Genomic DNA, 16,124 nt, shown 5'->3' on the forward strand with positions numbered 1-16,124 from the left:
TGTAAGTATTATTTTTATTAATATCATTATTATTAGCATTAATGAAATCATAAACATTATTATCATTATTGAGTATTATTATTAATATCATTACAAATATTATTTTAGTATTATTATAATTACTATTTTAACAAACAAATGATATATATATATATATATATATATATATATACATATAACATAATAAAATTTATATTTTTATCTATTTAGAATATATAAAATAAATATAAGAAACTTACATGTTATTAATATAAAAATGACATAACTAATAAATTTATATGTATAAACTTATTCGATTACGAGTATATGTGTTAATATATATATTTGATATAAGTTCGTGAATCCAAGGACAACTCTACACTTGTTCAGTACCATCATACGCATATTTACTACAAACTATCGTATCGCATATTTATCTATATTTTTGGGCTGAGAATACATGTACTATTTTTATAAATGATAGACACAAGTACAAACTATTATGCGACCAACATGAGTACTTTTATTGTGTTGATATGTAACATGTTATTGTGTTCATATGAAACATGCAAATCCCTGCTTTGTAATATCATTAATTGCTAGATGAACTAAAGTGGCAAACAGAATTATTATAAATAGCGCTATTGGGAGTAACATCCCGCACTGTTGACCTCAGGTCAATTGGTGGTACATTAATGATCTCGACAATTACATATGTATTTTCTCGGGGTAAAATCGTTTAGTTTTGATATTATACGCTCATGGCATACTTTTGATATACATGATATATCGTCTTTTATTAAATCTTGTGATCTATTACCGAAATCATTATTTATGACAAACCTATGAACTCACTCAACCTAGTGTTGACTTTTTAAAGCATATTTATTCTCAGGTACTTAAATATTGCTTTCGCTGTATATCTGCTGCTTTGATGATGATTGCTTGTTAAGCTTGGAGTCTTCATTACATATCGTATTAATTAAAGACATTTAATGCTCTAAATACAATGTAATTTATTTATCTTCTGCTGCAAAACTCAATAAACGTCTCATATAGAGTTGTTGTCATTTATACGACTGTGATTTGATATAATTAGTCACAAATACCCCAGGCCCTATTTGGGGTGTGACAGATTGGTATCAGAGCAGTGTTGTTGTAGAGAACAGGATTGCATTTTAAGTGTGCTTTATACAATTAGGTACCTTAGCAATGTAGTGACCCGAACTTTTTCATCTTTATATATTAAATGAAAACTATATTTACATGATTAAATGTTTCCAACATTTTAAACAATCAAACTTGTTAAGACTTGATTATTTGAAATGAGTTTCATGTAGACAACTAACCACCCAGTTTGCCTGATGATTCACGAACGTCATAACTTGTGATAATTATATAATCATTTTATTTTTTATGATGTAAGTTTATATATATATATATATATATATATATATAAGAAGAAATACAATTAAATTAAAGATGTACAAGTAAAACACTATTGTTACAGTAAAATACTATTTGCTACAGTAAAACACTATTTGCTACAGTAAATTTTCGCTTGCTACAGTAAAATACTATTTGCTACAGTATAACTATTTGCTACAGTAAACACAATTTACTCGTATTCAATCTGTATTCGTACTCGTACAATACCCAACCTCTAGACGTATATACTATAGGTATATACACTTCAATGATTAGCTCTTAGCAGCGTTGGTGAGTCACCTAAACATGTGGGAACCATCATTTAACATCTAGCATGAAATATCTAACAAAAATATAAACTAATGGAGCCTATATCAAAAGTGCTCATTCACGTTTTTCTTCACCAGCCATAAACACATTTTCATTCCAACTTTTATGCATCAAATTACTCTCTCTCAATTTCTCTCTTATTGTTCTAAGTGTTCTTCATCATTGTCTTCATAATTTAGCTCAATCTAGTTAACCTAGATCAACATACAAAACAACTATTCAAGAACATTTCATAAACGCTTACTTCCAAGCTTTCTAATCCATTCCAAGTAATCATCTAAGATCAAGAAACCTCTGTTATTTACAGTAGGTTATCATTCTAATTCAAGGTATAATTCATATTAAAACTTTGATTCAATTTCTATAACTATAACAATCTTAATTCGAGTAGAAATCTTACTTGAACTTGTTTTCGTGTCATTATTCTACTTCAAGAACTTTCAAGCCATTCAAGATCCTTTGAAGCTAGATCATTTCTTGTCACTTCCTGTAGGTTTACCTACTAAACTTGAGGTAGTAATGATGTTCATAACATCATTTGATTCATATATATAAAACTATCTTATTCGAAGATTATAACTTGTAATCACTAGAACATAGTTGAGTTAATTCTAAACTTGTTTGCAAACAAATTTAATCCTTCTAACTTGACTTTTAAAATCAACTAAACACATGTTCTATATCTATATGATATGCTAACTTAATGATTTAAAACCTGGAAACACGAAGAACACCGTAAAACCGGATATACGCCGTCGTAGTGAAACCGGGGGTTGTTTTGGGTTAGAAAAATAAAAACAATCTTAATCTTTGAATTGGAAGTTTGTTTTCTGGAAAAATGATATTACATATGAACATGATACTATATTCAAAAAGCATGGTTAAACACAAAGTGGAAGTATGTTTTTCAAAATGGTCATCAAGATGTCGTTCTTTCGACGAAAATGACTACCTCTTTAGTAAATGACCTGTAACCTGTAGTGACCCAAACTTTTCCATGTTTATATATAATAAATGAAATTGTTATTTACATGATTAAGTGTTTCTAACATGTTAAGCAATCGAACTTGTTAAGACTTGATTAATTGAAATAGGTTTCATATAGACAATTGAGCACCCAAGTTGACCGGTGATTCACGAACGATTAAAACTTGTAAAAATTATATGATGACGTATATATATATATATATATATATATATATATATATATATATATATATATATATATATATATATATATATATGATTATATATACAGTTAAAATGATTTTATGATATGTAAGTATCTCATTAGGTATTTTAACAATGAGTTATATACATAAAATTGAGTTTATTGAATTAAGAAACTCGAAAGGATATATATAACGATTATCGTTATGATAACGTCTTACTAAATACATATGAATCATATAAAGATATTGATAAACTATGTTTAATCATGATAAATTATAAGTAAACATGTCATTAAGTGTATTAACATTGAACTACATATGTAAAAACAAGACTACTAACTTAATGATTTAGAAACGAAACATATATGTAACGATTATCGTTGTAACAACATTTAACTGTATATATATCATACTAAGATATATTAATATATCATAATATCATTATAATGTAATAATTTAACATCTCTTTAGATATAATAAACAATGGGTTAACAACATTTAACAAGATCGTTAACCTAAAGGTTTTAAAACAACATTTACATGTAACGACTAACGATGACTTAACGACTCAGTTAAAATGTATATACATGTAGTGTTTTAATATGTATTCATACACTTTTGAAAGACTTCAAGACACTTATCAAAATACTTCTACTTAACAAAAATGCTTACAATTACATCCTTGTTCAGTTTCATCAACAATTCTACTCGTATGCACCCGTATTTGTACTCGTACAATACACAACTTTTAGATGTATGTACTATTGATATATACACTCCAATGATCAGCTCTTAGCAGCCCATGTGAGTCTCCTAACACATGTGGGAACCATCATTTGGCAATTAGCATGAAATATCTCATAAAATTACAAAAATATTAGTAATCATTCATGACTTATTTACATGTAAACAAAATTACACATCCTTTATATCTAATCCATATACCAACGACCAAAAACACCTACAAACACTTTCATTCTTCAATTTTCTTCATCTAATTGATCTCTTTCAAGTTCTATCTTCAAGTTCTAAGTGTTCTTCATAAATTCTATAAGTTCTAGTTTCATAAAATCAAGAATACTTCCAAGTTTGCTAGCTTACTTCCAATATTGTAAAGTGATCATCCAACCTCAAGAAATATTTCTTATTTATAGTAAGATATATTTCTAATATAAGGTAATACTCATATTCAAACTTCGATTCAATTTCTATAACTATAACAATCTTATTTCGAGCGGAAATCTTACTTGAACTTGTTTTCGTGTCATGATTCTGCTTCAAGAACTTTCAAGCCATCCAAGGATCCTTTGAAGCTAGATCTATTTTTCTCATTTCCAGTAGGTGTATCCACAAAACCTAAGGTAGTAATGATGTTCATAACATCATTCGATTCATATATATAAAACTACCTTATTCGAAAGTTTAAACTTGAAATCACTAGAACATAGTTTAGTTAATTCTAAACTTGTTCGCAAACAAAAGTTAATCCTTCTAAATTGACTTTTAAAATCAACTAAAAACATGTTCTATATCTATATGATATTCTAACTTAATGATTTAAAACCTGGAAACACGAAAAACACCGTAAAACCGGACATACGCCGTCGTAGTAACACCGCGGGCTGTTTTGGGTTTGATAATTAAAAACTATGATAAACTTTTATTTAAAAGTTGTTCTTTTAGGAAAATGATTTTTTTTATTAACATGAAACTATATCCAAAAATCATGGTTAAACTCAAAGTGGAAGTATGTTTTTCAAAATGGTCATCAAGACGTCGTTCTTTCGACTTAAATGACTACCTCTTACAAAAATGACTTGTAACTTATATTTCTGACTATAAACCTATACTTTTTATATTTAGATTCATAAAATAGAGTTCAATATGAAAACATAGCAATTTGATTCACTCAAAACAGATTTAAAACGAAGAAGTTATGGGTAAAACAAGATTGGATATTTTTTGATTGTTGTAGCTACGGGAAATATTGTAACAATTCTATACAAATCATATCCTAGCTAGCTTATATTGTATTATACATGTATTCTAATATATTATGTAATCTTGGGATACCATAGACACGTATGCAAATGTTTTGACATATCATATCGACCCATGTATATATATTATTTGTGACAACCATAGACACTCTATATGCAGTAATGTTTGAGTTAGCTTTACAGGGTTGAGTTTGATTCCAAAAATATATATACTTTGAGTTGTGATCTAGCATGAGACGTGTATACTCTGGGTCGTGGATTGATTCAAGATAATATATATCAATTTATTTCTGTACATCTAACTATGGACAACTAGTTGTAGGTTAATAACGAGGACAACTGACTTAATAAACTTAAAACATCAAAATGTATTAAAAATGTTGTAAATATATTTTGAACATACTTTGATATATATATGTATATATTTGTTATAGGTTCATGAATCGACCAGTGGCCAACTCTTACTCCCGACGAAGTAAAAATCTGTGAAAGTGAGTTATAGTCCCACTTTTAAAATCTAATATTTTGGGTTGAGAATACATGCAGTTTTATAAATGTTTTACGAAATAGACACAAGTAAATGAAACTATATTATATGGGTGAATGATCGAAGCCGAATATGCCCCTTTTGTTTGGTAGCCTAAGAATTAGTAAACCGATCTTCTAATTGACGCGAATCCCAAGATTGATCTATTGGGCCTAACGAACCCCATCTAAAGTACCGGATGCTTTAGTACTTTGAATTTGGTTTTATCATGTCCGAAGGATTTCCCGGAATGATAGGGGATATTCTTATATGCATCTTGTTAATGTCGGTTACCAAGTGTTCACCATATGAATTATTTTTATCTCTATGTATGGGATGTATATTGAAATATGAAATCTTGTGGTCTATTATTATGATTTGATAATATATAGGTTAAACCTATAACTCACCAACATTTTTGTTGACGTTTTAAGCATGTTTATTCTCAGGTGATTATTAAGAGATTCCGCTATTGCATACTAAAATAAGGACAAGATTTGGAGTTCATGCTTGTATGATATTATGTAAAAACTGCATTCAAGAAACTTATTTTTGATGTAATATATTCTTATTGTAAACCATTATGTAATGGTCGTGTGTAAACGGTATATTTTAGATTATCATTATTTGATAATCTACGTAATGCTTTTTAAACCTTTATAGATAAAATAAAGGTTATGGTTGTTTTAAAAATGAATGCAGTCTTTGAAAAACGTCTCATATAGAGGTCAAAACCTAGCGACGAAATCAATTAATATGGAACGTTTTATAATCAATATGAACGGGACATTTCATAACCTGTATTTTTGACTATAAACTTATATTTTTCTGTTTAGTTTCATAAATTATAGTTCATTATGAAACCATAGCAACTTGAATCACTCAAAACGGATTTAAAATGAAGAAATTATGGGTAAAACAAAATTGGAAAATTTTACTTGTAGCTACGAAAATTTTATAATAAATCTACACTAATCATATCCTAGCTAAATTATATTGTATTATACATATAATCTAACATATATTATGTAATCTTGGGATACCATAGACACGTATACAATGTTTTGACATATCATATCGACCCATCTATATATATTATTTGGAACAACCATAGACACTCTATATGCTGTAATGTTCGAGTTCGCTATACAGGGTTGAGGTTGATTCCAAAAATATATATACTTTGAGTTGTGATCTAGCCTGAGACGTGTATACACTGGGTTGTGGATTGATTCAAGATAATATATATTGATTTATTTCTGTACATCTAACTGTGGACAACTAGTTGTAGGTTACTAACGAGGACTGCTAACTTAACAAACTTAAATCATAAAAACGTAATAAAATGTTGTGAATATATTTCAATCATACTTTGATATATATGTACACATTTGTTATAGATTCGCGAATCGACCAGTGGCCAAGTCTTATTTTCGACGAAGGAAAAATCTGTAAAAGTGAGTTATAGTCCCATTTTTTAAAATCTAATATTTTTGAGATGAGAAAACATGTAGTTTTATAAATGTTTTTCAAAATAGACATAAGTATGTGAGACTACATTCTATGGTTGGATTATTAAACCGAATATCGCCCTTCAAGTCTGGTAACCTAAGAATTAGGGAAATGACCCCTAATTGACGCGAATCCTAAAGATAGATCTATTGGGTTTAACAACCCCCATTCAGGTTATGGATGGTTTAGTACTTCGAGAATCCTAAAGATAGATCTATTGGGCTTAAAAACCCCCATTCAGGTTATGGATGGTTTAGTACTTAGTGATTATTATACAGATGAGAGGTTCTGTTTTGGGGATATTCTATGCATTAAGTTAACGTCGGTTACCAGGTGTTCAACATATGAATGATTTTTATCTCTATGCAGTTTGCGAAATGCCTGATATGAGATGTGTTATAAAAATGAACTCTTGTAGTCTATTATTATGATTTGATAATATATAGGTTAAACCTATAACTCACCAACATTTTTGTTGATGTCTTAAGCATGTTTATTCTCATGGGATTATTAAGAGCTTCCGTTGTTGCATACTAAAATAAGGACAAGATTTGGAGTCCATGATTGTATGATATTGTGTAAAAACTGCATTCAAGAAACTTATTTCAATGTAATATATTTTTATTGTAAGCCATTATGTAATGGTCGTGTGTAAACGGTATATTTTAGATTATCATTATTTGATAATCTACGTAATACTTTTTAACCCTTTATCGATAAAATAAAGGTTATGGTTATTTTAAAAATGAATGCAGTCTTTGAAAAGCGTCTCATATAAAGGTCAAAACCTCGCGACGAAATCAATTAATATGGAACATTTATAATCAATATGAACGGGACATTTCAGTTGGTATCCGAGCGTTGGTCTTAGAGAACCAGAAAATTTTCATTAGTGTTTCTTATCGAGTTTGTTAGGATGCATTAGTGAGTCTGGACTTCGACCGTGTTTTCTTTAAAAATGATTGCTTAATATTTTTTTTTTTTTTGGAAACTACAAATTGTAACATGTAAATATTATGTGATATATTAATCTCTTAACATGTTTGATATTGTGTGATAGATGTCTACCTCTAGTACAAATCCCATCGACTCACCTAATAATAATGAAGAGTCGAATATATATATTGGGAAGATTCACAAATTCCCGAAGAGGAACTGGAAGAAGAAGAACCGGAAGAAGAGGAACCTGAAGAAGAGGAACCGGAAGAAGAAGAGGTTCTGGAGGAGGAAATATTTGGAACCATAGAAAAACATATAAGTAAAAGAAAACCCTCAACGAATGGACCAAAATTAATAATGGTCAATGGTGTTTCCGCCGATGAAGCAAAATATTGGGAAGATTACCAATTTTCTGATGAATCGGATCCCGATGAGGATTCTGATGATGTTATAGAAATTACCTCGACCCAATTTCAAAAAGCAAACGAAAATAATAAGGGAAAGGGCATCAAAATAGAGAAACCTGATTTCAACCCCGATAAACTTTATATGTATCGTCAACACTCGTATTTCTTAAGTTGTAACATTAACCCGGGATCCTCTAAGCCACCAGGTTTTTCTAAACCATTTGTGAAAACAACGGCTCGTATTATAGGAACATCATATATCCCTAGAAAATTAGCAAAACGAAACAGGTCCGAAGAGGAAGAAACCAGTGAGTCGGAATAAAGAGTTGTAATCATGAGAAGTAAAATATGTAAAATAAGTGTGTTTGTACTTTTCTTGTTGTATGTGAAAATTGCTTATATTATTTGATAATTATCTTTTACGAATCTAACCCTCGTCTATTTTTACAGTATAAAAAATGGATGTTAAGGATAGACAACCAAAAATTTTAGAAGACCTACCCGGGGACATGATTGATGAAATCTTGTCTAAAGTTGGTCAGAATTCGTCGGCACAATTATTTACGGCGAAATTAGTGTGTAGAACATTTGATGAAAGTTTCAGGCATGCCTTAGTTTATAAAAGGCTTTCATTTGAAAGATGGGGTATATCACATTGGGGAGACCGTAAGTTACTCCGTGTTTTCTTTAAAGCATTAAATGCGGGGAACCCAAATGCAATTTTACGCTACGGGTTAAGAACCTATTTTGACTCAACATATCCCAACATATGACTTCGTGAGTTAGAAAGACCTTCTAACATGCAACATAAAGAAGCATGTTATGCTTACGAGTTAGTGACGTTCGCTTCTCACCAAAGTGAGAAAAAGAACATCGGATTACAACTGTTAAATAAAACATTCCCACATGAGACGGATTCAGTAGTTGGGGTGAGAAACAAGGTTTTTAGATTATTACGGGGCTGTTGGGCATTACGAAACCCTCGTCCCTTTGATGATGTTACAACATACTGTCTTGTCAACGGCCACAACGGTTATGTTCCACAAGACCAAGGATGGGAAGTAGTCTTAGTAAAACCAGAATGCATGACTTGTTTCTGGACCTATGAATTACGTGTCTTTATTGCCTTTGCTAAACGACTTGCGTTAAACTAGAAATTGTCTTCGCCACTGCTTTGTATCAAAGTTATTGTGTGCTATATTTTTATGCTATATGAAAAATAGCGGTATTGTTAGTTTGTAAAATATTGTATAAAAGTTTGAATTCAAAATATTATTTTAATCAGTTTTTCATATAGAATTGTAGTAGTTGAATTGTATGTTAGCTACTAAGTATGAACTTAACGGGTAGGTACTACCCGAATTAAAACTATAAAACGCTAATATGAAGAAAAAGCTTTTATAATTGAGTTCATATTATGCTACGAAATACTATTGAGTACTCTTAATATTCTATATGATTAACTTAATTCCTTTGGGCTATTTTTGAAGGAAATGGCACCGACGACTCGTCAGAATTTGAACATGAGCGAGGAAGACTTCCGTGTTTTCCTTGCAGCAAACATAGCCGCAGTACAGGCTGCAATGCAAAACAACAACAATAACTCTGAATCTAGCAATGCAAATAACGCCACAAGAAATCATGTAGGATGCTACTACAAAGAATTCATTGCCTGTAAACCTCTGGAATTCAATGGAATCGAGGGTCCAATTGGATTAAAACGGTGGACCGAAAAGGTTGAATCGGTGTTTGCCATAAGTAAGTGTACTGAAGAAGACAATATAAAGTACGCTACGCATACCTTCACAGGTACTGCGTTAACATGGTGGAATACCTATCTAGAGCAAGTGGGACAAGATGCTACGAACGCACTACCGTGGTCAGCATTCAAACATCTGATGACTGAGCAGTATCATCCCAGAAGCGAGGTCAATAAGCTAAAAGTAGAGCTTAAGGGATTACGAACACAAGGATTCGATATTACCACATACGAATGACGATTCACGGAGTTGTGTTTATTGTGCCCAAGAGCGTTCTAAGATGAAGATGAGAAAATCGACGCATTTGTAAAAGGGTTACCAGAAAGGATCCAAGAAGATATAAGTTCACACGAGCCCGCCTCCATACAAAAGGCGAGTCGAATGGCTCATAAACTCATAAATCAGATTGAGGAAAGAGTTAAAGAGCAGGCGACCGAAGAAGCCAACACGAAACAAATCAAGAGAAAGTGGGAAGAAATCAGTGACAAGTGTCACAATTTTAACAATTAACACATCAATCACAACTTCAATCGCACCAAATTTCGCAACAACAACCGCAACAACAACCATCCCAACAATAATAACCATTACAACAACCGTCCCAACAACAACTACAACAACCATCCCAACAACAATAACAACTACAACAATCGTTTCAACAACAATAACAACCGCAACAACAACAATCCCAACGATAACAACAAGAGGCAGAAACCATGTCAGAGATGTGAAGGATACCATCCGACTGGGCTCTGTACGGCAGTGTGTACTAAGTGTAAAAGAAATGGCCATGGTGCGATAAAGTGCGACATCTACGGATCAATGGTTAAGGGAAAAATAATGCCGGAACAAGTTATGCCGACATTACCTGTTTTGGATGCGGGAAGAAGGGCCATTACAAAAATATGTGTCCAAATCAGGGGGATAATAATGGGCAAGGCCGAGGAAGAGTCTTCAAAATTAATGCGGTTGAAGCGCTGGAAGACCCAAAGCTTGTTACGGGTACGTTCCTTATTGACAATACATCTGCTTATGTTTTATTTGATTCGGGTGCGGATAGAAGCTATATGAGTAAGGATTTCTGTGCTAAATTAAGTTGTCCATTGATGCCTTTGGATAATAAATTTTTACTCGAATTAGCAAACAGTAAATTAATTACAGTAGACAAGATATGTCAGAATCGAGAAATTAAACTGGTTAGCGAAACGTTTAAGATCGATTTTATACCAGTAGAGTTAGGGAGTTTTGATGTGACAATCGGCATGGACTGGTTGAAAAAGGAGAGAGCGGAAATCGTATGTTACAAAAATGCAATTCGCATTGTACGAGAAAATGGAAAACCTATAATGGTGTACGGAGAAAAGTGCAACGCGGAGCTAAATCTTATTAGTAATTTGAAGGCGCAAAAACTAATAAGAAAAGGTTGCTATGCCGTTCTAGCACACATCGAAGAAGTCAAACTCGAAGAAAAGAACATCAATGATGTTCCCGTCGCAAAAGAATTTCCCGATGTATTTCCGAAAGAATTACCGGGACTACCTCCACATCGATCTGTTGAATTTCAAATAGATCTCGTACCAGGAGCTGCACCAATAGCTTGTGCTCCATACAAACTCGCACCCAGTGAAATGAAGGAACTCTAAAGCCAATTACAAGAACTTTTAGAGCGTGGTTTTATACGACCAAGCACATCACCATGGGGAGCTCCTGTTTTGTTTGTCAAAAAGAAAGATGATACATTCAGGTTGTGTATCGACTACCGAGAGTTGAACAAACTTACCATCAAGAACTGTTACCCACTACCGAGAATCGACGACTTATTTGATCAACTACAAGGCTCGTCGATTTATTCGAAGATCAATTTACGTTCTGGATATCATCAAATGCGGGTAAAGGAGGATGATATTCTGAAGACTGCTTTCAGGACGCGATACGGTAATTACGAGTTTATGGTTATGCCGTTTGGTTTAACTAACGCACCAGCCGTGTTCACGGACCTCATGAACCGATGACATACTTATTTACTCAAAGAATGATCAAGAGCATGAAGAACATTTGAGAAAAGTGCTAGAGTTACTGAGGAAAGAAAAACTGTACGCTAAGTTTTCAAAGTGTGCATTTTGGTTGGAAGAAGTTCAATTCCTCGGTCATATAGTGAACAAATAAGGCATTCAGGTGGATCCGGCAAAGATTGAAACCGTTGAAAAGTGGGAAACCCCGAAAATTCCGAAGCATATACGTCTATTTTTAGGATTGGTTGGTTACTACAGAAGATTCATCCAAGATTTTTCCAAAATAGCAAAACCCTTGGCTGCATTAACGCAGAAAGGGAAGAAATTTGAATGGAAGGATGAGCAGGCGAAAGCGTTTCAATTGTTGAAGAAAAAGTTAACTACGGCACCTATATTGTCATTGCCTGAAGGGAATGATGATTTTGTGATATATTGTGACGCCTCAAATCAAGGCCTCGGTTGTGTATTAATGCAACGAACAAAGGTAATTGCTTATGCGTCTAGACAATTAAAAATTCACGAGCAGAATTATACGATGCATGATTTGAAATTAGGCAAGGTTGTTTTTGCATTAAAGATTTGGAGGCACTACTTATATAGGGTCAAAAGCATTATATATACCGATCACAAAAGTCTCCAACACATATTTAATCAGAAACAACTAAACATGAGACAGCGTAGGTGGATTGAGTTATTGAATAATTATGATTTCGAGATTCGTTACCATCTAGGGAAGGCGAATGTGGTAGCTGACGCTTTGAGTAGAAAGGACATAGAACCTATGCGGGTAAAAGCTATGAATATAATTATTCGTACTAACCTTACTACTCAAATAAAGGAGGCGCAACAGGGAGTTGTAAAAGAAAGGAATTTGAAGAATGAAATACCCAAAGGATCGGAGAAACACCTTAATATTCGAGAAGAAGGAACCCGGTATAGAGCCGAAAGAATTTAGGTACCAAAGTTTGGAGATGTGAGAGAAATGGTACTTGGGGAAGCACATAAAACCAGATACTCAATACATCCCAAAGCGGGAAAGATGTACAAGGACCTCAAGAAACATTTTTGGTGGCCGGGTATGAAAGCTGATATTGCAATATATGTAGGAGAATGTTTGATGTGTTCTAAGGTTAAAGCTGAACATCAGAAACCATCAGGTCTACTTCAACAACCTGAAATCCTGGAATGGAAATGGGAAAACATTACCATTGATTTCATTACTAAATTGCCAAGGACTGCAAGTGGTTATGATACTATTTGGGTAATAGTCGATCGTCTCACCAAATCAGCACATTTTCTGCCAATAAGAGAAGATGAAAAAATGGGAAAGTTAGCGCGATTATACTTGAAAGAAGTTGTCTCCAGAAATGGAATTCCAATCTCTATTATCTCTGATAGGGATGGCAGATTTGTTTCAAGGTTTTGGCTGACATTACAGCAATCATTAGGAACTCGTCTAGACATGAGTACTGCCTATCATTCACAAACTGATGTGCAAAGTGAGAGGACTATTCAAACTCTTGAAGAAATGCTACGAGCATGTGTTATTGATTTTGGAAACAGTTGGGATCGACATCTACCGTTAGCAGAATTTTCCTACAACAACAGTTACCACTCGAGTATTGAGATGGCACCGTTTGAGGCACTTTATGGCAGAAAGTGCAGGTCTCTGATTTGTTGGAGTGAAGTGGGGGATAGAGAAATTACGGGTCCGGAAATTATCCAAGAAACTACCGAGAAAATTATTCAAATTCAACAACGACTGAAAACCACTCAGAGTCGACAAAAGAGCTACGCAGACAGTAAAAGAAAAGATATGGAATTTGAAATTAGTGATATGGTCTTTCTTAAGGTTTCACCTTGGAAAGGCGTTGTTCGATTTGGTAAACGGGGGAAATTAAATCCAAGATATATTGGACCATTCAAGATTATTGATCGTGTCAGACCAGTAGCTTACCAACTTGAGTTACCTCAACAACTCGCAGGTGTACATAATACATTCTACGTCTCGAATTTGAAGAAATGCTTTGCTAAAGAAGATCTCACCATTCCATTAGACGAGATTACAGTTAACAAAAAACTACAATTCATTGAAGAACCCGTCGAAATAATGGATCGTGAGGTTAAAAGACTTAAGCAAAATAAAATACCAATCGTTAAGGTTTGATGGAATGCTCGTAGAGGACCCGAGTTCACCTGGGAGCGTGAAGATCAAATGAAGCTGAAATACCCGCACTTATTTCTAGAAGATGCGTCAACACCTTCAACAGCTTAAAATTTTGGGACGAAATTTATTTAACGGGTAGGTACTGTAGTGACCCGAACTTTTCCATGTTTTTATATTAAATGAAAACTATATTTACATGATTAAATGTTTCCAACATGTTAAGCAATCAAACTTGTTAAGACTTGATTATTTGAAATAAGTTTCATGTAGACAATTGACCACCCAGTTTGCCTGATGATTCACGAACGTCATAACTTGTGATAATTATATAATCGTTTTATTTTTTTATGATGTAAGTTTATATATATATATATATATATATATATATATATATATATATATATATATATATATATATATAAGAAGAAATACAATTAAATCAAAGATGTACAAGTAAAACACTATTTGCTACAGTAAAACACTATTTGCTACAGTAAATTTTCGCTTTGCTACAGTGAACTACTATTTGCTACAGTGAAATACTATTTGCTACAGTAAACACAATTTACTCATATTCAATCCGTATTCGTACTCGTACAATACCCAACCTCTAGACGTATATACTATTGGTATATACACTTCAATGATCAGCTCTTAGCAGCCTTGGTGAGTCACCTAAACATGTGGGAACCATCATTTAACATCTAGCATGAAATATCTAACAAAAATACAAACTAATGGAGCCTATATCACAAGTGCTCATTCACGTTTTTCTTCACCAACCATAAACACATTTTCATTCCAACTTTTATGCATCAAATTACTCTCTCTAAATTCCTCTCTTATTGTTCTAAGTGTTCTTCATCATTGTCTTCATAATTTAGCTCAATCTACTTAACCTAGATCAACATACAAAACAACTACTCAAGAACACTTCATAAATGCTTACTTCCAAGCTTTCTAATCCATTCCAAGTAATCATCAAAGATTAAGAAACCTCTGTTATTTACAGTAGGTTATCATTCTAATTCAAGGTATAATTCATATTCAAACTTTGATTCAATTTCTATAACTATAACAATCTTAATTCGAGTAGAAATCTTACTTGAACTTGTTTTCGTATCATGATTCTACTTCAAGAACTTTTAAGCCATTCAAGATCCTTTGAAGCTAGATCATTTCTTGTCACTTCCAGTAGGTTTACCTACTAAACTTGAGGTAGTAATGATGTTCATAACATCATTTGATTCATATATATAAAACTATCTTATTCGAAAATTATAACTTGTAATCACTAGAACATAGTTTAGTTAATTCTAAACGGATTTAACACGAAGAAATTATGGGTAAAACAAAATTGGAAAATTTTACTTGTTGTTGCTACGAAAATTTTATAACAAATCTACACTAATCATATCCTAGCTAACTTATATTGTATTATACATGTAATCTAACATATATTATGTAATCTTGGGATACCATAGACACGTATACAATGTTTTGACATATCATATCGACCCATCTATATATATTATTTGGAACAACCATAGACACTCTATATGCTGTAATGTTCGAGTTCGCTATACAGGGTTGAGGTTGATTCCAAAAATATATATACTGTTGAGAACTCTGTCCACTCTCCTAAGTACTCTCCAATTACGCCACCGCATTCAAATGCGACACCTGTTGATTCCGCTGACTCTGGCTCTAATCACTCACCGGTATATAAACCAACGAGTTCTTCTGAATGGGATGCTATTCAAAGCCTTCCTAACTACAATGGTGACTTCTGAGGCTACGAGCCTTAAGAAGAACCTATTGAGAAATCATCTGAAAACTTATCTCTATAGAGAAAGCAAACCGAAACAGCTACTGCTGATGAAGCCGGTCCA

The sequence above is a fragment of the Rutidosis leptorrhynchoides genome, chromosome 9 (genome assembly GCF_046630445.1).
Source record: "Rutidosis leptorrhynchoides isolate AG116_Rl617_1_P2 chromosome 9, CSIRO_AGI_Rlap_v1, whole genome shotgun sequence".
In the NCBI taxonomy this organism is placed as follows: Eukaryota; Viridiplantae; Streptophyta; class Magnoliopsida; order Asterales; family Asteraceae; genus Rutidosis; species Rutidosis leptorrhynchoides.